Source organism: Sus scrofa, chromosome 13, assembly GCF_054392235.1.
Source record: "Sus scrofa isolate SSC_HxYL_T2T_F1_AM1 chromosome 13, Sscrofa_HxYL_maternal_Yorkshire_Landrace_v2.0, whole genome shotgun sequence".
NCBI lineage: Eukaryota > Metazoa > Chordata > Mammalia > Artiodactyla > Suidae > Sus > Sus scrofa.
This window is the reverse complement of record NC_139395.1, coordinates 186,223,177-186,246,592: the sequence shown is the minus strand read 5'-3', so window position 1 is coordinate 186,246,592 and position 23,416 is coordinate 186,223,177.

The following is a 23,416-nucleotide window of genomic DNA, read 5'->3' as shown; positions in this document are numbered from 1 at the left end:
ATCCCTTTATGAGGAAAATTAAAACACATCATTGAAGGGTACTAAAAAATCTTAAGGAAAAAACATACCACATTCCTTTATGGGAGGAATCAATAATATTTTAAAGAAAATTAACTTGCCAAATTATTTTATGATTGATGCAATTAACATCCATATTTAAACTTTTTCAATTATTGAGGAAATGAAATTTAACAAGGTATGTCTGATAAATCTGCTATTCACTGTAAAAGTCTAGGCGCTTTAGAGAAAATGCAGTCTCAGGCCTTATTCCAGTCTTACTGGAATCATCCAGACCACAGATGGTTTACATGGACATCACAGTTTAAGAAGCAGCAATCTTTCAGAAGTCTAAAAATGACCAAAATACCAAAATGACCAAAGAACAAAAGTAACAAAAATTGGGGGTTCCTGCCCTAAAAGATCTCAATTTAATATTACTAGTATAGCATTTAAGGCAAAATGGCATTGATGCATGGATAGATGATCCATGAAACAAAATTTATAATAAGAATAGGCCCTATCTTATATATCATGGCATCATGACATAAGATAAATGAAACATTACAAGACATTGATGATAGGGTCGTCTAATCAATAAACATCTTTGAATCTATCTGTTTGTCTCTCTATATACCAGCAATTAGTCAAATACCCAACATGTGAAAAGGATGATTTTACAGATATTAAAAGTAATTAAAGCAAATATCTTTTTGAGTTTGATGAAAGGAAGGATTTACTATATATGTTAGTCAGCTTGGGCTGCCATTACAAAATACCATAGACCAGTTGGTTTAAACAACAGTATTTATTTTCTCACAGTTTTGGGGGCTAAAAGTCCAAGATCAAAGTTCTAGCAGATTTGGTTTTGTTGAGAACTCTTCCTGGTTTGCAGATGGCCACTTTGTTCTCAGATGGCCTTTCCTCTGAACGTATTTTTTGGAGAGAGAGGAGAGATCCATTCTCTTCATATGAAGTCATCAGTCCTATCAGATTAGAGCCCCACCTGCTAAGAACTGAATGTTTGTGTTCCCCCCAAATACATATGTTGAATCTTCAACTCCCATTTTGACTGTATTTAAAGATAGGAACTTTAAAGAGGTAATTAAGGTTAAATGAGGTCACAAGAGTGAGATCCTGATCTGATAGGATTAGTGTCCTTATAAGAAGAGACTCTAGTGAGCCCAGTCTCTCTCTGAGTATACACATGGGGGCCATATGAGCACACATCAAGATTGAGGCCATGATGAGACAAAATAGGAGCCCTCAGGATGAAACTTATCTTGCCAGAACCTTGATTTTTGTACTTCCCAAACTTCATAACTCCAAGAAATAAATTTTTGTTGTTTAGCCACCCAGTCTGTGGCGTTTTGTTATGACAGCCTGAGTAGATGAATACACCACTCTTATGAGTTAATTTAAATGTAATTACCCCCTAAAGATCCTATCTCTATATGCAGTCACAATGAGGTTATGACTTCAACACTTGGATTTTGTTGGGATACAGTTCACTCCCTAGGACTGTACAACATATAAAAACACAGAACAAAACTAAGATGATTGATTAATATGATTGCATTACATAAAATCATCTGTATGACAAATATATTTTGAACAAAATTAGATTACTATCTATAGGTGGTAAGAAGATATTTTCAACATTTATAATTAAAAGTACTGAGAATATACAAGTAACTGCTAAAAATCAATAATAAAAGACAAATAGCTGAAAAGAAAATATGTGCAAAGGATATAATAAATAGGAATTAGTAAACAAGGAAAGACAATGGCCAATGAACATGTGAAGAGACTCTCAACCATTTTGCAATTCTGTAGGGAAATGAAAATTTTGAAAAATGAGATTCTTTTCATATTTAGGCGATTGGCAAAATAAAAATTAATCTGACAATATCAAGTATTTGTAGGATATTGGAGAAAGAAAACTCTCATATATTTTTTGTTGAAGAATATATTGGTAATACCACTTAGGTTAGAAGTTTCAGTCATCCTAGGATAATTGAACACTGCATATTCTGTGACATAGCCATTACACTTTCATTATATACCCCAATGAAATACTCTCCTCTATGAAAAAGAAAACATACAAAGAAATGAGCCCTGAAATATTGTTTTCAGGAGTGAAAAAGTGGAAATAATCAAAATATCTCTATCAGTAGTTAAATCAATATATAAATTGTGGTTTATTTGTGCAATGGAATACCACATAGGACTTACAAAGTGAACTAGGCTATATATGTCAACTTGGTTAGAAATTTAAGCAGAATACTGAATGGGGAAAAAAAAGCAAATCACAGAATGTTACTCTCAGATAAATTTTATGTAACGTGTAAAAGTGCAAGGAGAGCTAACAGAATGAGTCAGTTACTTCATTCCTGATTTCAGGGACAACCTTAAAATTATATATAGATATATTTTTGTTTATTTGTTTGTTTGGTTTGTTTTAGAGAGGAGCTCTCTGGGCCAGCACAGTAGGGTTGGTGAAGGCAAGGGTAATATCTTTGCTGGTCTCAGATTAGCTTTTCCTTCGCAGTGAGATTTAAGTATAGCACACAAACATAATAGGGAAGTACGGGTAGTCTAGCTACTGATCTCAGAACTTAGGAAATTCAGAGAGCAAAGGTCAATGGGGTGCAGTGATCTTTATCCCTCCAGAAAAAAGCCCATAATCACACAATGCATGCTCTGATAGGTGTTACCTTCCGTAAATCTTTTATCTCAAAATTATGCTTGACCCTCATGATTTAATGAGGTATTTCTTAAATACAAAGTGTTTTTGGAGAGGTATTAATTCTTCAAAGTTCTAGAAAAGCCTTGACATGGAGGCTAGTACTGAGTGTCTTGTGATAGGCCAAGTGGATGAGGCTAGTACTGAGTGTCTTGTGATAGGCCAAGTGGATGAGCAAGAGAGAGAATCCCACAAGGGCCAAGTATATAGCTCAGGTTTGTTCTTAGCAGCTGCAACAGCTGGGGAAGTGGCTATACAACAGCTTCCTAGACCAGCTGCTCTGACACTTTGCCAGGTCCAGAAAACTAGTACAACTTGGAAGCAATTAGAATCTCCAAGCATCTTATAGAGACCTTGTTACATTTTAAAGGGTTTACCCCATGTTTCCAAACAACAGCTCTGTGAATGAGAGGGTCTGAAGGAGGCCAGTGACAAAGAAATGCGTATTCTCACTGTAGACATTTTTTTTTTTTTTTTTTTTTTGTCTTTTGTTGTTGTTGCTATTTCTTGGGCCGCTCCCGCGGCATATGGAGGTTCCCAGGCTAGGGGTTGAATTGGAGCTGTAGCCCCCGGCCTACGCCAGAGGCACAGCAACGCAGGATCCGATCCGCGTCTGCAACCTACACCACAGCTCACGGCAACGCCGGGTCGTTAACCCACTGAGCAAGGGCAGGGATCGAACCCGCAACCTCATGGTTCCTAGTCGGATTCGTTAACCACTGTGCCACGACGGGAACTCCTGTAGACATTATTTTTAAGTTACAGGTCAGATTCAGATCATGTTGTTGCAAATTACTCTTTTAACCCCAAAAGTTTTATCACAGTCATCTGTGCAACTAATGCACTCTAGAATTTGCCAAATTAAGCCCAGCGTTCTGTATGCCACCTGGTAGCATAACTCATTTTTAGCCTGCCGCTATGTTCCTGAATTTGTTTATCAACACAGAGTTCTCTTATAGCACTAAGAACATATTATGCAGATGTCTTGAATTAGCGGAAATTCTAATTGACAGAACACTTGAACTTGACAGAAGATGAAATACATTATATTTTTACCTCTGTTTATCTAGTATTGGCATTTTTGTATGAGTTTAGATGAGAAAAATTTCAACCACTGAATAGCATTTTATTTAAATTTTGGAAGATTGTTATTTAATTTGAAGTTTTGCACCCAAAAAAATTCAAACTGTTATAGTAAACCAACTTTACTTGTTTGCTTTCTACTTGAATATGAAATGTTTTTAATGTTTTAAGCACTATATTAAATATTTGAAAAATTATCAGACATTTTATCTCTATGATAATGAATAATTTTTTATTGCCTCGTTTCCATATACGTTGCTTATGCATAATTTTAGACTCCTCTATAAAATCCTGCTACAATTGCTCCAACATATAAATTTCAAGAAATTTAAGAAAGAAATCACAGGCTATTTATTTTTTCTGGTTACTGAACACTATTTTGTAGAAAGAAACACTACCTTGTCATGATGCCATTGAGAAGTTATGTTATATAACTTTGCATAAGTTTTACATTGTATATACCTGAAAAAAAATTTCCCAAACACTTAATGTTGCTTTTGTTTTGTTGTTTCCTTTTTATATTTATAAGCAAAATATTTTAATTTAACATTATTGTTGCCATTAGAATTCTTTAAGCATAATAAGGTTTGATTTTTGCTTTAATTTATTTACAGATTACCTACCTTGCTTTCTAAGATAGGTAGATAAACCAGTCAATCAGTCAAATAAATATTACGCTGGTATCATAATTTTCCTTTGCTCTTACTTCTCTTTCAATTATTTTGTACTAAATTGAACCAAAATAAAATGAGTATATTTTCTACATTGTGACACTTAGATGTAATTTTTTGACAAATATTTTCTCTAAATATAAACTTTAAATGTTTTTCATTTTTACTGCTCTTCAGCAGAGTACAGAGTATTTAAAATATCATATCTCACTACACCAGACTAGTTTGTTTCTTGATCACTATTTCAGACACGTTAGATTCATTTGAAGATTTGAAATATTAGGTTATATTTTTTGCTTGTAGAATCTTAGTTTCTATTTTTTGTAGATATTGAGGTCTTTTAAAAAATTAGAGACCATTATCAATATTTTAAAAAAATCTCTGTTTAGCACTATTATAGGAACCTCTTTTTAAAAATAGTATAATGTAGTTGACCTATTATATATACGTAAGAAATATATTTTAATAGAATTAAATGATATAAGCTTATAGTTCAAAGTATAGATGGGCTGGTGAATCTCAATTTTCATTAATTGATAGTTTAGCTGAACCCCTCTTTTGTATTCAGAATCTGTTTTTATAACATCATTGGGAAGGAAAGACTGTCTTGATAGAAGCAGGATTAAGTTCAAAGTGGTAGAATAAAAATTAAGCTTTTTCCATTCCTGATATAAATATTAGGAACCAAAGTATAAATTTATTACAAAAACATTGATTAGCAGAATGTATTCTGGAGTCTTCAAAGAAAATATGTTACTGAGTAGATCTTAAAACATTGATAGTAGAGATAGAAGGAAGCTCAGTGGAGAGAATGATAAAGTTTTAGGGACTTGAATAAGCATAGTTGTTTTTAAAATGTGTGGGTGAAGATCTGGTTAAAATAGATTTATATTGTAGAGCACTGGAAGATAAACTCTAGATAGTTTTATATGGAAAAGATTAAAAGCCAGTCTTGAGAATAATTAGTATGTTACTGCTTTACCTTTTGGACTTGGGAAATTATGTTTAAAGTTAAAAAATTACTAATTTGACATGAGATTTAGAAAACCATATTTTATATAATACTAGGTCATAACTAGCTATTTAAATCAAATGTTTTAGTAGCTATATACCATGGACTGTTATTTTACACTCAAATAATTGTTCAAATGTCAGGTGTTGCTGGTGAGTGACTTTCCTCAACATGATAATTCAGGTTTTAATATTTTGCCTTTATCCTTTCCTAGGACCTTGGAAGCTTCTAAATTCATCTAGTGGAAAGGTAAAGGAAATGTGGAGATGACATGACTGCTTCTTTAAACCTGAGTCCAGAAGTGATATCTATCGCTTCCAATCATATACCAATGGAAAGTGCCCTAGAGAACCTAATTTTGGTGGGCACATTACTGCAAGTTGTAAAAAATTTACCTACTGTCATGAAGACAGAAGATAGATGAAGTTTTATTTTTCTTTTGGTAATGCCAATTAGCAAATGTAGGTGACCTATGATTTCCCCACTACAGCTTTTAAAAATTTCTCCAGACTTCTGTTTCAGTGGCGTTTTAAGTTCAATTCTCTTCCCCTTTTGCAGTAGTCTTGAATAAAATCCTTCTTGTCTGTTTAGCTTTTAAGGCTTCACAGAGTTAGGGCAAGCCCAGCTCACAAATGGCCTCTTGACTGTGTCAGAAATTTGGCATATTTGACTGAGTGGAACATTCCCTGGGGTTTTAAGTCATGATATACCTTATTTCCTGAAAGGTTCACTCTGGCTATCATGTGGTATATAGTCACAGGAGGTAGAAACATTACAAAAATAAATTAAAAGTGATCCAATCAAGGTATTCCTGAAAGAAAACACTCCCAGTGAACTGAACTTTGAACCATATATTGAGTTCTTCATTTCGCATGGAAGGAAAAAGACATTCTAAGGTACTGATTATGGCCATTCGCTAATTATTTGTTTAGTTGGTGTGGAACTTGGAAAAACCAGACTGGAAGATTTGTGTCAGGGAAGTCTAGGGAAAAGGCATTTGTTTTGACTTCTCAGAAAGATGAGATGAGGATAGTTGTGTCCCAGTTGAATGCTTACAAAAGAGTGGTGACTTTGTCTCTTCCATTCCCCAAATCTGGCAACCCAGGTTCCTGTACTATCTTACTATCTCCTGCTTAATTAAAACTCTCCAGAGCTAGTTTAGTGGTTTCTTGCATTTTCCTGATCTCTGCTTGCCTCACTTCCCCATTTTTTGGTCTCAGAAATTCTAATATTATTATTTTAGTTCCACTATTGTATCCCCTCTATTGAACCACCTAGTGTGTTTCTTGGTTTGTTTTAAAATCCCAGGCTACTCATTGACTAATAGAATTGCTATGAAGTAATTGAGCACTAACTAATTCATTCTTTTTGATACAGCAATGATTAACTTGTCAGCTTATTACAGAAAGGAAAGTTTAGTTTTTCTGTTTGTTCTTTTATTTGGTTAGTTTTTTGTTGTGTTAAATAAATTATATTTAATATTTTATTTGGGACTTATAGAATTAAGAGGCTTGGAGCAAAGGATCTCATTTTTCTCTGAGCCAGATGCATGTGGAAATGGCATAAGAAGTCAGCATGAGCCGGTCCACCTTAATTATGCAATTTGCTGAGTAGGTCCCATCAACTATATAATAATATTAAAAAAAACAATCTGCATTAAGATTTATTCTGTATCACTTCCCAAACAATGTCTATCTTGAGTAATGAAAAAGAGTGCCACAGAGGTACACAGTAATACATGAGCTGAAACCCTGAAATAGCTATGGAGTTTCTTAAGAGCTCTATTGAAGTAGGGAGGAAAAATGTGAATTCAGCTTCTGTGTTACATTTCCCTCATTTATAAAATCAGGAATAATAATACTTATCTGTCTCTCTTGGATGCTGTAATATTAATTAGAATGTTATAGTTCTTTGAGAAACATGAGTGAGAGTGACTGAACAAGAACAAGTTTTGATTGCCATTCTCAATGTTAATACTAACAATAAAAAAATTTTGCACTTTTTCCTGTTTTAGTTAGTGATTAGTAATTCATAATTACTGTATACTGTGGAAGATCACATATTTAAGGAAAGAAAATACAGCTTTAGAAAAATTTTATGAATTAGAATGTAAAATCCATGAAGGAAGGAATCTATCTTGTTCACTACGTCCTAAACATATGGAAGAATGCCTGACACCATTCAGTATATATTTGTTTAATGAATATATGTAAAAGGTGTACATATACACATGTACATTCATAATTATATTAAAAAAACTCAACACAAAAGTATCAATATGAGGGTTTAATCCATATCAAAAAACCATAACAAATACACACTTTTTCCAGAAAAATAATTAATTATAATATATCACTGCTCCATAAACAACCATTTAAACAAAATATTAAAACAAATATGTTTTAAAACAAAACAAAAATCTAGATAACATAACATTAATTTATAATCATGATTATTTTGATATTGTGATATTATAAGTAAGAGCTATTAGAAATGCTATTTTATCTTATTTTCTCTTTTGTATGATGTTTCTGAATTATTTCATATAATTGTTTTAATATGCTTCTTGAACTTAAATGCATTGAAATAGGCTCTTCCTATGTAGTATACTCTTTCCCTGCATTTACACAAATATTTATTTTGTTGAAAAACAGTCTACCTTCCATATCTGCAGATTCTGCATATGAGTGGCCCAACTATACCAATCCATTTTATGTAAGGACCTGAGCATCCATGGATTTAGTATCTGTGGGGTAGTGTGGAAAGGCCAGGTAAGGTGTTGGAGGGAACCAACCCCCTTCAGATACTGAGAGTCAGCTGTATTGCCAAGTTGGCATGTTGTTTTACTTTTTGCATCCAAAGCCCTCCATCACTTCAGACTGTAGAAACCTGAAATTCAGCACAGGTATTCTTACCATGGAATTATATTTATAACTTTAATTAACAAAAGCAACATTATTTCAGTGACTTGCATTTATGAAACTGCCAAAACTAACCCCTGTCATTCTGTCAGTTACCTAATCTCATGAAAGTCTATAAAATGTGAGGGTAACCCTAGCTGACTGTATAAGAAATTATTCCTTTTGGACTTTAAAACAAAACAGATAAATAAAAACAAAGAGAAAAATTTAAATAAAACTCATCACAATAGTATTATCTTTCAGAATTACTACTTGATATTATTTTATTATTATTATTATTATTCCTATTATTGCTTTGGCATTCATGGTTCATTGCTGCCTCAGCTTTATGGGCTTGATTCCCTTATTCTGAAATCCAGGCCCCTCCTGTCAATGGACATTCCTTCATCTCATCTGGGAAGGAAAACTTAAATTGATCCTTATGTTTCCTTCTATCTTATTAGGTTAATGTTTTATCCCCTTTTCAATGGTCAGTGATCATTTCTATTCTCCAGAAGGAGCCCTGTTTATCCAGCATACTGCTTTCCTTTACAGGCTCCTAAAATACACTACTGTCCTACAAACTTTTTCATTTAATGTTTATCAACAAATTAAACCTTCTGTAAAGTCCCACGTTCATGGGCAACTCCCAATTTATAAATATGGTTTACTTCAAATGTCCAACTATAAGTTGGTTATTTAATACCCAAAATGCATTATTACAGGAAAATAATATTATAAATTGCTTTTAGAGAATCAAATTAAAACCAAAACCTTCTGAACAATATTTTGAGCTATATGGTGCCAAATAGTTATATAGCAATGTTTATTATGAGAAATATATTTATGTTTCTAAAATGGCATAAGCCTATTTCCAAGACTAGAGTGAGTTTCAAAATATTTCTATTGTGATGCTTTCCTTTTTTCTTTTTTAACAAAACTTCAAATTCTTTAGGTTTTTCTGAAATTGTACTTTTCACATGTGCTTTGAGGACTTACTCTGAAAGGTAATATTTGGCATTTAGCTTTAGCCTATCTGCTCTTTTCCTTCTTTTCTTTTTAAGCTCCACACCTCTTGATTCAATCTTTATTGTTATTCATTTTTTAAAGTGCCAATCCTGCCAACAGTGACCAACAACAGTATTGCTTCTTTGGTTAGTGTTATTCATTTTCAAAATTTAGTCCAATGCTGTCCTCATCACTGGCTCCTCTACCAATGCCAAGGCTGTTGATCTTCAAGGCTGATGTTGTCTTCTTCCCAGTAGTTTTTACACTATTACCAGTTTCAATGACGGGAGACATTAAACCCAATCTTCCAAAGAGATGCTAGAGAACTAACTTTTTTGCTTTTACTATTTTTTTTTATATAATGATTTTTTTCCTGTTATAGCTGGTTTACAGTGTTCTGTCAATTTTCTACTGTACAGCATGGTGACCCAATTACACATACATGTATACATTCTTTTCTCTCACATTTTATTATGCTCCATCATAAGTGAACAGACATAGTTCTCAGCGCTACACACCAGGATCTCATTGCTAGTCCATTCCAAAGGCAATAGTCTGCATCTACTAACCCCAAGCACCCAATCCATCCCACTCCCTCCCCCTTCCCTTTGGCAACCACAAGTCTATTCTCCAAGTCCATGATTTTCTTTTCTGTGGAAAGGTTCATTTGTGCCATATATTAGATTCCAGATATAAGTGATGTCATATGGTATTTGTTTTTCTCTTTCTGACTTACTTCACTCAGTATGATAGTCTCTAGTTCTATCCATGTTGCTGCAAATGGCATTATTTTATCAAAACCTCTACAGCCTATGTAAAAAAGAAAAAATAAATGAGATCTGAGGTAACGAAGGGCTTTGCAGTTAGGCAAAAGCTATAAACTGTGGGGAAAAAAATTCCAGGGCACTGAAAGAGAGTTAAAAGTAAATTCCATGAGGAAAAAAAAAACAAACAAAAAAACAAAACCCAAATGCTTTCTTTCTTAAGTCCTCCCTTCCTCTACCAACTATGCCCTGATTTAAAAAAAAATTCTGAAATATAGCATACCTGATAAGAAGGTATAGAAACATGAACATAAAGACCCATGTTTTTTAAAAAAGTAAAAGTATCTGCTTACTTATTAAGCCCAATTTTTCAAATACTATTTTAAGAAAATATATTGCTGCTCTATATTCTTGTATGAAATACTTGTTTGAGCTCAAAATTTTGGCTTTAATCTGTTTTGATGTGTATGACTCTAGATATTTCCTTTTCATTACTGTAATGTAGTTATTGTAGGAGTGTATTACAAATTACTGTTCCTTTTGTGGATAATATTGGAGAAGTACTTTTTTGCCACAGGCAGCCCCAATATAAAGCATTTTTGCATATGTTTGATAGACATGTGCAAGAGCTTTTCTAAGGTAGATAATGAAAAGTGGAATTGTTAGTTATAGGATTATGTATGTGAATATCCCTATTTACTAAATTACGCTAAACTGATTTCTACTATGGTAGTAAAAATTAAAATTCCCATCAGCCAACATCAAAACATGGTATTATCTGACTTTGTCCATTTGTGAAATTATATAACTGTGGTTTTAGTTTTAGTTTTCATTTCCCTGATTATTAATTAATGTATTTCCATAAATTTTATGGGCCATTTATGTTTCTTATTCAGTGAACTTTCTGGTTATTTCTATTGCTCAATTTCTATTTCTTTGTCTTCATTTTGTTGATTCATAGAAATTATTTAGTATGTATTCCACACAAATGCTATGTCAATTTGGGCTTTTATAAAGCCCTTCTCCTGAAATGTTGATACTTTTACATTTTATTTTTATTTTTACTTATTTATTTATTTTGCTTTTTAGGGCCATACTCGCAGCATATGGACGTTTCCACGCTGGGGCTGAATCAGAGCTACAGTTGCCGTCCTACACCACAGCCACAGCAATGTGGGATTCCAGCTGCATCTGTGACCTACACCACAGATCATGGCAACGCTAGATCCTTAACCCACTGAGCAAGGCCAGGGATCAAACCTGCATCCTCATGGATACTAGTAGGGTTAGTATCTGATGAGCCACAACAGGAACTACTGACTTTCATATTTTATAAATATATTTTGATGAACATATATTCATCTGAAAATTTTTTTGTGTGTGTATTTTGTGAAACAGAAGTCCCATTGTTCTGGGACCATTTATTGCTCACTAATCTCCATTACCTCCTCCTGAATTTAGGGAATATTAGGCAGACATTCTTTATCTAAGATTTTAAATTAACCTCAAAAATAGATAATAATTAAATTACTGCAGCTGTGGACTATGCCAAATGAAGCAGTGTATTTCTCTCTGGCTGAAGGTACAATTATGTCCCAAGGTTTATTCTTCAAAGTAAGGATATTAAGAATTTTTTTTCTCCTTTATTGCTGAAGCTCTTAAGTTGATAAATCTGAATAGGTTTTATCAGATTCAGGCCCTGATAGAAAAAAAAATTGCAGAAACAGGAGTTTGGTGACCTGGACTGTAATCTTAATTATAAGTTATTTCACTTTGTGTTCTTGAAAAGTAAGGAAAACTATGTGAGTCTCTAAGTATTATCTGTAACAACATCCAAAATAAAAATATATCTCCCTACTCCTGCTTACATACATACATTCATCTGAAGTTTAATCACTTATCCAAGGAACATTGTTCATTAGTTATGGTAATCTGCAGTGCTGGTGTTGGGTTGCATTTGGGTCATTATACCGAATAATCTTTATATCCTTTGTGTAAATTTATAGATAAATTATCAAATAATATCTTTCTACTATAGTTCTTGTCATTCTGATGTCTTAACTCTTACTCTTATTAGAATGTTTTGCATAGATGGAAAATACTAGTCTCCAGAATAATTCTTTACTTCAAAAAGATCACCTTTTATCAAGAAGGTATTTGTTTTTCCTATGGTAATTAATTATCAAGATGCAAACAGTTTTTACTTTGCTGCTCTTTCACTCCTTAATAGAGGGGAATCGTGGTAAATGAAACTGTTCATAGTTTTAATCCATAATCATGCACATTCAGTCTATGTTTCTTGAGTTTATAGCCTCTCTCTAAATATAAACCAGAAATCTAAAATTGTTAAAAGCATTTCAAGAAGAAAAGAGTAGAGGAAAGGCAACTTCCCTAGAAATAACACATTTTCAAAATCAAAGAATTTTACTATAGAGACAGTAGAATAATAATTCATAGGTTGCAATTTACCTGTTCTCTTTATTTGATACAATGCATTAATACTTAAAGTTAGCCAGCATATTACTATTAAGCAGAGCACTGGAAATGTTAAACATAAAGCAATAGAAGTTTTATCACATATGAAAAACAATTTGATCAATTGCTATAAATATATAAAAAATAGAAAAAAGAAAAGGAAAGCCTACATTTGCAATTTAAAGCTGTCAGGCAGGTGTGTAATGTCACATGTCTGCAGAAGCCTATTTATAAATGCACATTTTAATACCAACTCATTGGCCCTATTCATTAAGGGGAAAAGTGCTGATTAGAAACAATTTTCGTTTTTTTTAGTGCACCCCAAGAGTTCTTTTTTCCTAAAAATAAATAAATAAATAAATCTATCTAATTAGATAGTTTAGACTCATTTTAATGAATTCATAAATTTTTATGAATTCATAAATATTATTTCTCAGAGACTGTTGCTTAAGCAGTATATACATATGTATATATATTTACACAATATATAAATTATATATACATGTGTGTACAAAGATGACCATGGAATAATTTTATTGAAAGAGTAAATAAAAGTAAAAAATAAATATATTAAATGTATATTATATTCTTCAACAGTTTAAAAATAATGCAAGATTTTAAAAATCATAAAATTCAACATGGCATTAAAATTAATAAAGATGCTTCTTACATATTTTCTATGTTTTTCTGTGGGAAAAACTATTTTTTTCCTCCTCTATTTCTTTTCAAAAAAATATTGCTCTTAGAATCCTTGTTCATTCAAGTCAGATCTCATATAAGCATGTATTTAATTCTGTAATTGGAGCTTTCAAAGTAAGAGTGGTATAGGATTTGATTTATGTTTTAGAAACACACATTTATAGCAATATCAAAGATAATGGAAGGTCAAGGTATCTATGAGCCTACCACAAGAGTCATGGAAATTAGTAGGTCATCATTGCAGACCAGAAAAGGGATGATGAGCCTGTAAACAAGAGAGATGGTCTGTGGGAATGAAAAGTAGAAGATAGATCTCAAAGATATTCAGGGGATGATATTGACACAATGTGCTGGTTGATTGAATGTGAGAGATGAGATAAATGGATGTGTTGACAATCATAATAAGGTTTCTTAGCTTGGATGACTCACTGAATAGTGATTTTATTAACTGAAAGAAATTAAGAGGAAAGAGAAGCTTTAGGGAGGAAGATAACAACTTTGACCTGGAATGTATCAAAACTCAAATGTTGTGGGGGCCATCTGCATGAAATATATCTAGTAAGCCATTTCAGAGTAAAAGTCAATATCATATGATAAGGGGATATTAGAAATAATAATTTGGAAATCATTGAAATAAAGGGTCACACTTATGAATACATTAGGTTAACCCACTAAAATCATGTCAGATGAGCAGAAAAATAGTCCAATAATTGAAGCCTTGAAACACATGGCTAAGAGGGAGCCAGTGAAAGGGAAATATTGATAGAGGGCAAAAAAGCAGAGAATCAAATTCAAGGACCGGATATCATAGCACTGAATTTAAAGAGCAAAGGAATGGTCTGCACTATCAATTGCTATATAAATTTAGAGAAGGAGGCGTTACCACTCTGGCACAATGGGATCAGTGACATCTCTGCAGCTGGGTCACATGTTCAATCCCTAGCCTGGTACAGTGAATTAAGGATCTGGCATTGCCACAACTACAGCATAGGTCACAAATGTGGCTCAGATCTTATCCCTGGCCGGGGAACTCCATATGTCATGAAGCAGCTAAAAAAAAAAAAAAAAAAGTTTTAGAGATTTATATTACAAAATCACTATTGTCTTTTAGAACAGTTATCAACAAAGTGTTTGGGGATGGTACCAAATTGCAGAGGGTAGGAGGGTAAACTAGAGGATGAAAAACTGTTAATGCCAGGGAATCGTGGTTGTTATCTTTTACATCAGTTTTTGTTAATGATGTCATAAAACCCCCTTAATTGCACTTCAACTTGAGTTAGATCTAAGTTGGTACTGCTCTTAGGCCTATGTTTTTTCATAACCAGGGTCCCCTCCTTAACTAATACTTAATGGAGATTAGTCCCCAGGCTTAAAGTTATTCAAAACTGAAATTATAATCACCACCCTCACTCTTCTGAGGAATGTGAATATTTCCAATCTCTGTAAGTGCTTGCCTCTTTCTGAATGGTTTAGTTTGTCTGTAGCTACAATGAAGACTATGTAACCACTTATAGAAAGAGATTTATTTGACTTTGGTTTGAAAGTAATATCTAAGACAAAACTTAAAAATACTTAGGAAGATCTAAGGAATACCATAATTTCAGAAGATAATGTTTCTAATTGTTAGATGTCCTACCTTAGGACAAATGAGTAGATAATGGATAGAATCTACAACTCTCTGGTAAGATTGTTAGGCAAATCTGGTATACACTTATTTGACATAACACCACATATATCAGTTAATTCCAATTTTATTTCTATGAAACATAGATTAAATTATTTTAAAAGCTACCACAACCTTCTCAATGACTCAACCTTAGATACCGGTGTAACAGAATATTTTATTTGCTTCTACTGTAGCAAACATGTATTACTTAAGGTCCTAGTGGAATTCTAAAACACTGTATTTTATACTAAATACCCTTCACCTAACTTTCAAATTTCCATCTTGCATACACCATCTTTCCACACATGCTCAGTATGATTTAGAAATAGCAATGCATATCATTTTTGTTTTCAGCAGAAAATAGCACATTCAAATTTGGATAAATAGAGAAGGGCTTAATAAAATAACTATATACATAGTTGTGGAAAGTGATAGAAAAATCACAAGAGATAATGAAATATTCCAGGGATAGCAAGGTTCTCATACTACTGTTAGGTATTTTGGGTGGAAGATGGATTCATTAGTAGGAAATTGGAGACAGAGCTACGAGGTATGTCACTTTGCAGAAGCTGAGGCATTTCTGTGGAAGGTCACAGACAGTTTTAAGCATAGGCAGAGTAAAGGAGTAGAGGGAATAAATGTCCAGTTCCACTCCCTCCTTGCCTCTATTCCATCCAGTAGCAATGATCCTCAATGGTGGAACCCAGAAGGGAAGGAAGCGAGTCTGTTGGTATCAGTACAAGTTATCCTCTAGAGACATAGAACTGGAGGGGAAAGCATGAAGAGTAGATCAGGATGGAGTAAAAAAATAAATATATCTAGTGAACAAAAGGGTATTAAGCAGTTTTCCAAAAGGAAATGAAAATTCAAAATGAAATAACATTTACTCACATTATTAGAATGTTTAAAAAAAACAACAAATAAAAAAATGGTATTATTAGGTATTGGAAAGGATATAGAGCAATCTACACTGTCCTATATTCCTCTCCAGAGTGAATTCATATATATTTGACATATTTCACCAAAACTAAGTATGGCCTATGACCAAACTATTCCATTTCTGAATATATAGAAGTGTGTTATTTTGTATACCAAAAGACTGAACAAGAATATTAATAACAACACTATTTATAATAGTCAAAAGTAGAAACAATCCAAATGTCCACCAATAATAGAAAAAATGGATAAATTATGGTATATTCATGTGATGCAATATGATATAGCAATAAAATAGAATATCCAACAACATGGAAAAAACTCACAAATAGTGATTAGTGAAAGAAGACAAACACAAAGAAAACACATAGTACGTTTTCATTTACATAATATTTAAAAAGAAGTAAATCAATCTGCAGTGAAAGAAATCAGAATCATTGTTACCTGGGAAGTGTAGTTACTGGGGAGACCTATAGAGAAGCTCTTCTGGAATGGTGTTAATATTCCATATGTTGATTTGAGTGGGCTATACAGTTATAATACCTTTGGAAATATTCATCAGGCTGAATACTTATGATTTATTCCCTTTTTCATATGTATCTTATAGTAGAATTTTTAAAAGAAGATTTTCTTAAAAGAGAAAAATAAGGAAATTATGTCTGAAAGGTCAAATGAAGATATCTAGTACACCAAGGGGTGAGTTATTTTTCCAAACTCTGGTTATATCCAGCACGGCATTAAGAGGAATCTCCCCAGTATGGAGGGTAATTTCTCATCTAGGAATGACAGGACATCATGTGGTAAATAAAATATAATATCCTCAGAATCAGCAAATCTTGTATTTAGCTGTTGTTACATCACAAACCACCTGTTTGTTAATCTCTTCATGCCTCATTTTTCCCAACTGTAAACAGATGGATTGAAAGAAATCATTATTAAGATTTCTCTTCGGCTAAATATGTGACTTTCTTACCAATGCACAGATTATAGATAGATTGATAGAAAGATAGATAGATAGATAGATAGATAGATAGATAGATAGATGGACCAGTAATGAGATAAACACAAGGTCTTTATGCTTTCATACAGGTATGTCTTTGTCGATGTTCACAAGACACATCAATATGAAATTGTGATCAATAAAAATTCAGCAGTTGCAGGTCTGAAAAAAAGCAACCTAATAAAATTAACAATAAGACGAAAGCCAAAACAAATAATAGAACATAGACCAAAATGAAGTTCTAACTCTACCAATATTTTAAGCTGGACACATGGGCGTGTATGACAAAGAGCATTGTATGACAGCATACTACATTTTTATAGTTTGGTGGTCTAAATTTATCTTATCCGCAAGACTGGTCTTATGTCTAAAGGGAAGTAATCAATAATTAAATAGAGAAGTACTTTCCTGCTTAGCAGATCCCATATTTTAAAATACAAATAAGGAGTTCCTGTCGTTGCTCAGTGGCTAACCAATCCGACTAGGAACCATGAGGTTGTGGGTTCGATCCCTGGCCTTGTGGGTTTGATCCCTGGCCTTGTTCGATCCTGGGTTAAGGATCCGGTGTTGCCATGAGCTATGGTGTAGCTCACAGATGCAGCTCGGATCCAGCATTGCTGTGGCTCTGGCATAGACTGGTGGCTACAGCTCTGATTAGACCCCTAGCCTGGGAACCTCCATATGCCACGGGAGCGGCCCAAGAAATAGAAAAAAGACCAAAAAAAAAAAAAAATTTCCTTTAAGAGAAAATATATTTTCATGATAGGTACGCAGATAAATTGTTTTTTTTTAAACACTGCATCTGACTGTAATTAAGCCTCTATTAGGCCTGTTGTTTATTTTTAAGTTCAAATTTACTTAACAGCCATTAAAATCTCAGCATTTGCATTTGCCTGTAGTGAGGTTCTTCTGTGTGCTTCTCCGTGGTTCACAGCAGGCAGTCAAGCCTAATAATAATGGCAAGTTAATGTTAGAAGAGTCTCCAAGACGTCAGAGAAAATGAGATATGAAAAGATGCTTAAACACTAATCTTTATTTTAAATGCATGATTTAAAAATCATTTTAGTTGCATAAACAGGTAAATTTTAATTTGTTTTATGTTCTTTAAGGATATTTTATTTTTCTTTGGGGTTAGTTGTAATAAACTCATCCATAGCATAACAGCAAATAAGTAAAATCAAATGAATGCAAAATATAATGTAGAATGTAAAAACCTGGGCTGTGGAATCCAATAGATCTGTGTTCAAATGTTAGTTAAATAATAACATAATTTTTTTGTAAAAATGTCTATTATCAAATGATCTCCACAATACTCTAAAACACAATGTGCCCCAAAAATTGAATGTAAGAAAAGCTAAACATGAATTTTTAGGGCTGGGAGTTCCCTTGCGGTACAGTGAGTTAAGGATCCAGCATTTTCACTGCAGTGGCTAGGAGTGACTGCTGTGGTGCAGGTTTGATCCCTGGCTTGGAAACTTCCACATGATATAGGTGCAGCCAAAAAAATAAAAGAAATTTTAGGACTGTAAGGAAAGAGAGAGAGAGTTTATATGCCTCATATTAAGTAGTTGGCTACAGGCACTTTTTAGAAAGGATATATTAAATGAAAATCCAGGAAATAAATTGGGACGATACCTTTAGTGTTTGCCAATAATATTGCTCCTTGTCTCTGCCCAAATGCTGAACAAATTGAGAAATAAGACAAAGTATTTGGCATATGGAAATCTGATAGAGTTTTTATTAAAGAATAAATATGTGGGCACATATGCTCCCTAAAACTGAGGCATAGAATTAGACGAATTTACCGCACAGTAGCACTGAAACCAAATAGGCCTGGTTTTGGGAGGAGCAACTAGAACTCAGACTTCTGCCAGCAGTTTGCTCACCATAAAGAGGGAGGGAAGAAGAACTGTGTGAAGAGATGTCTTTTCAAATGAAAGAAAATCAGGAATGAGGAGTAAATGCCCCACAATATTTTAAAAAATCGAAATGTTTACCAATTGCAAAGTGTGAGAAGCTTTTTACCTTAAAAAAAAAAAAAAGTAACATCAAAGGGATTTTATTTTTCCAGTTAAGAAAAAATAATCAGCACTTGTATGAAAAGTTTAGAATCCAAACTGATGGAGACCTATCACTTATCCATAGCTTTGTTATGTTTTCAAAGGCCTTTAATGAGGAAGGATTTGGAATACAGTGTAGTATTTATATTTGATTTGATATAATCCTCCTAAATTAATTGATACATAGTGTTTCAGTTATGATATGCAGATTTATATATTAGGAAGTTTTTTTTGTTGTTAGTTATGCTGTTATTTTCTATTTTTGAAATTGAACTGTTTATCCAGAGTGCCCTTACAAACAGATATTTGTGCCAAATAAGACTCACTGGATCATTTTAGTCAGTATCTATTGCTGGAGTTGGTCAAACAACACATGTAGCCTCTTTAAATGATGAAGGCTTAAGAAACACTTTTGTTTTAAATCAGGGAGATCTCTGAAACAATTTGATTGTTTCAAGTGTCTCCACTAAACAAATGATTAATGCCATACCCATATTTTTAAAATACTAAATGAGATTTTTAACATCCTAAATGTTTGTACATACATTCTTTTGAATTTTCCCTACTCAGTTGAAGCCAAATAGTTTCCTTTGTGTAGAATGGAGAAGATTAAAATTTTTGAAAGTATTGACTGTTGTCTCTTATGGAAAAGTAGAATATTGGTATGTTGCTATAAATACTACCAGCAGTTTGCAGAAAGAGTGTATTTAAAATAAAGAGGTGAGAAGGTAAAATTGTGCTATTTATCCATTGCATTTGCTATAGATTGAAAGGGATTTGTAAGTCAGAAGGAGTGAAATGAAAGCAAGTAAAGGTCAAAGAAAGTTACCAAGACAGAATGCAGAATAGGTAAATGCACCCCTTGGAAAAAAACGCAATGGCAGAGGCATAAAGATAATGACACACATCTCGATCTAGATGTATACAATTCAGTGTCTGATTTGGTCTTTCAGCTGTGTGTTAAGTAATTTGAATAGAGAATTTTCTATTATGAATATGTATTTAAATGCCTCTATTTTAGGTAAGTATTTTTGTTTCACTGATTGTTAAGCCTAATTTGTATCTCATGGTGTTTGCTAGGCACAATGCTCATGTTACAAGTGAATGAGGTTCTGCCAGAGCTCCTATGTCTATATCACTGTAAACAGTTTCTTTAAAGCTAGACTAAGAGCAATGGAATGACGAAAGATAATTGAACAAAAGAAATAACATTTTGTGTCACAGTTGGGATTCAACAAAGATAGTAAAAAGAATGGGGAAAGAAAAACCTTTTATAGTTGTGGAATTAATAATTTTCTACTTGCCCTATTTAGAGTGAGTGGAATTCTTCAACTAACATCTATTATGTGTTATATTAATGTTATGTTTCCCCAACTTATGTCTATTTGCTCTTCCCAGATATATTTGTGTTATACAAAGGTAGAGATGAATGTTATAATTACCATCACCAAATAGCTTATTTATTAATTTATGCAAAGCCCTTTTGCTGCTCAAATTCACTAATGTTTCTCCTTCTCTGCTACTACCCAATGTTTTCCTCATCTATTCATGCAAATTCCATTCATGTTAAATTGAAGTGCTAATAAGAGTGCTTTTCTGGACTATGTAGAAAACATAATTTGCTAAATTTATTTATGGTATATAAATCTTTCCAGTATATTTCATGCTTTTCTAAGCATTTGATAATAATAAATCTTATAAATATTTCTGAAGTGATGCCTTAAACTAATGTTGATGAAAGTAAAGATTAATAAACTTACATCCATATAGTGCTTTATATTGTCAAAGTTGTTTTATTTTCAGACTTCATTTAGCCTCTTCTTACCACATAGTGATGTAGATGAGCAGGCAAGTAAAATTTTGCCCATTTAAAGACAAAAAAATGAAGCACTAGAAGACTATACTACCATATATTAGAAGATTAATTATTTTAGGAAGTAGAAAGGAAGAAATTTGGTAGAAAAGGAAATGGGTACAATCAAATTTTCTCAATGTATATATGTTTAATTAAATTTAATCCATGCAAATATATTACCAAATAAAAATAAAATTTAATTTAATAAAAATTATATGAATCGCCTTGGAACTATGTGTCCACTAAAGCCTTAAAGTAGGAGAAAGAATTAGTACCTTATATTACTTTTAAAACAACATCTCTTATCTTTATACCTCTTCTGTTAAAAAATGTGATAATATCAGTTTGTTAATTTAATAAATATTTGTCAAGCATCTACCATTTATCAGACACTGTGATAGGCCCTGGGATAGGTGAGTAGTACAAACAGGATTCCTATTCTTGTGGAACTTATAGGCTAATTTCTAAAAAGAGGAAAATTAGCAATTTCCAAGTAAGGTTAATTCACTGAAAGAGGTATATTAGGGGAAATTAAGTCTACAAGTAGGATTTCATTCAACTCTCAGGTTTAGTCAGGAAAAGAATCAGTTTTTAGAGCAGTGATAATTTAAATTATTGCTCTGTAATTGGTTATGTAAAAATTCTAAGCATGAGCAATACATTAAATTATATATAAATTACTGAGGCTATCTGTATTAAGAAAGTTTACATGGAAAGAAGCAGAATATCTTTGAAATCTACTTTAATCAGAGTACAGGTAAGCATGAGCCAAAATTTTTATTTCTTAAGCTAAAATCAAAAGAGGCAGAGGCTGGCACTTCCTTTTTATGACATAATAAAAAATACATTTGTAGAACTTGCATAAATTAGTTTTCCAATAAATATATGAATTCCCATAGCTATGTAACATTTTATTAGCTAATGTGATTAAATTGATATTTTATGTAAGGTAAATACACAGATTTTTTTAGTTGTACTGTATAATAATTCACATACAATTTCTTAAATTTATATAGATATTCACTTAGGCCATTTTCAATATTATGATTCACTTGAAAATAGTCAATTTAAAAATAATTTTTATTAAAGTGTAATTATTAAAGAGGTGTATAAAGCACAAGGAATCATAATAACATCTTTTCATGTGTTTTTTAGCCATCTGTAAATCTTCTTTGGAGAATTGTCTGTTTAGATCTTCTATTACTCAAAGAATTTATTACATTTGTAGTTGTACAATGATCATCACAATCCAGTTTTATAAGATTTCCATCCCACACCCCCAGTGCATTCCCCACCCCCCTACCTCTCTCCTTTGGAAACCGTAAGTTTTTCAAAGTCTGTGAGTCAGTATCTGTTCTGCAAAGAAGTTCATTCTGTCCTTTTTTCAGATTCCACATGTCAGTGATGGCATTTGATGTTGGTGTCTCGTTGTCTGACTGACTTCACTGAGCGTGATAATTTCTAGGTCCATCCATGTTGCTAAAAATGCTGGTATTCCGTTCCTTTTAATGGCTGAGTAATATTCCACTGTGTATATGTACCATGTCTTCTTCAGCCCCAACTCTGTCGATGGACATTTAGGTTGTTTCCATGTCTTGGCTATTGCAAAGAGTGCTGCAATGAACATTGGAGTACATGTGTCTTTGCGAGTCATGGTTTTGTCTGGATAGATGCCCAGGAGTGGGATTGCTGGATCAAATGGTAGTTCTATGTTTAGTTTTCTGAGGAATCTCCATACTGTTTCCCACAGTGGTTGCACCAATTTACAATCCCACCAACAGTGTCATAGGGTTCCTTTTTCTCCACACCCTCTCCAGCCATTACTGTTTGTAGATGTTTTGATGATGGCCATTCTGGCTGCTGTAAGGTGGTAACAGTCATAGTGGTTTTGACTTGCCTTTCTCCGAAAATGAGTGATGTTGAACATCTTTTCATGTGTTTTTTGGCCATTTGTATGTCTTCTTTGAAGAATTGTCTGTTTAGATCCTCTGCCCATTTTTTGATGGGGTTGTGTGTTTTTTTTTTGTATGGAGCTGCAGAAGGTGTTTATAAATTTTGGAGATTAATCCCTTGTCAGTTGATTCATTTGCAAAGATTTTCTCCCATTCTATGGGTTGTCTTTTCATTTTGTTTAGGGTTTCCTTTGCTGTGCAGAAGTGTTTAAGTTTGATTAGGTCCCATTTGTTTATTTTTGTTTTTACTGTCATTACTCTAAGAGGTGGATCTGAGAAGATGTTGCTGTCATTTATGTCAGAGAGTATCTGGCCTATGTGTTCCTCTGAGAGTTTTATAGTATCTGGTCTTTTATCTAGGTCTTTAACCCATTTTGAGTTTATTTTTGTATATGATGTTAGGGAGTGGTCTAATTTCATTCTTTCAGATATGGCTGTCCAGTTTTCCCAGCCCCATTTATTGAACAGGCTGTCTTTTCTCCATTGTATATTCTTGCCTCCTTTGTCATAGATTAGTTGGCTGTAGGTGTGTGGGTTTAATTCTGGGCTTTCTATCCCTTCTATTTTTCACTTGAATACCAAATGGACCAAA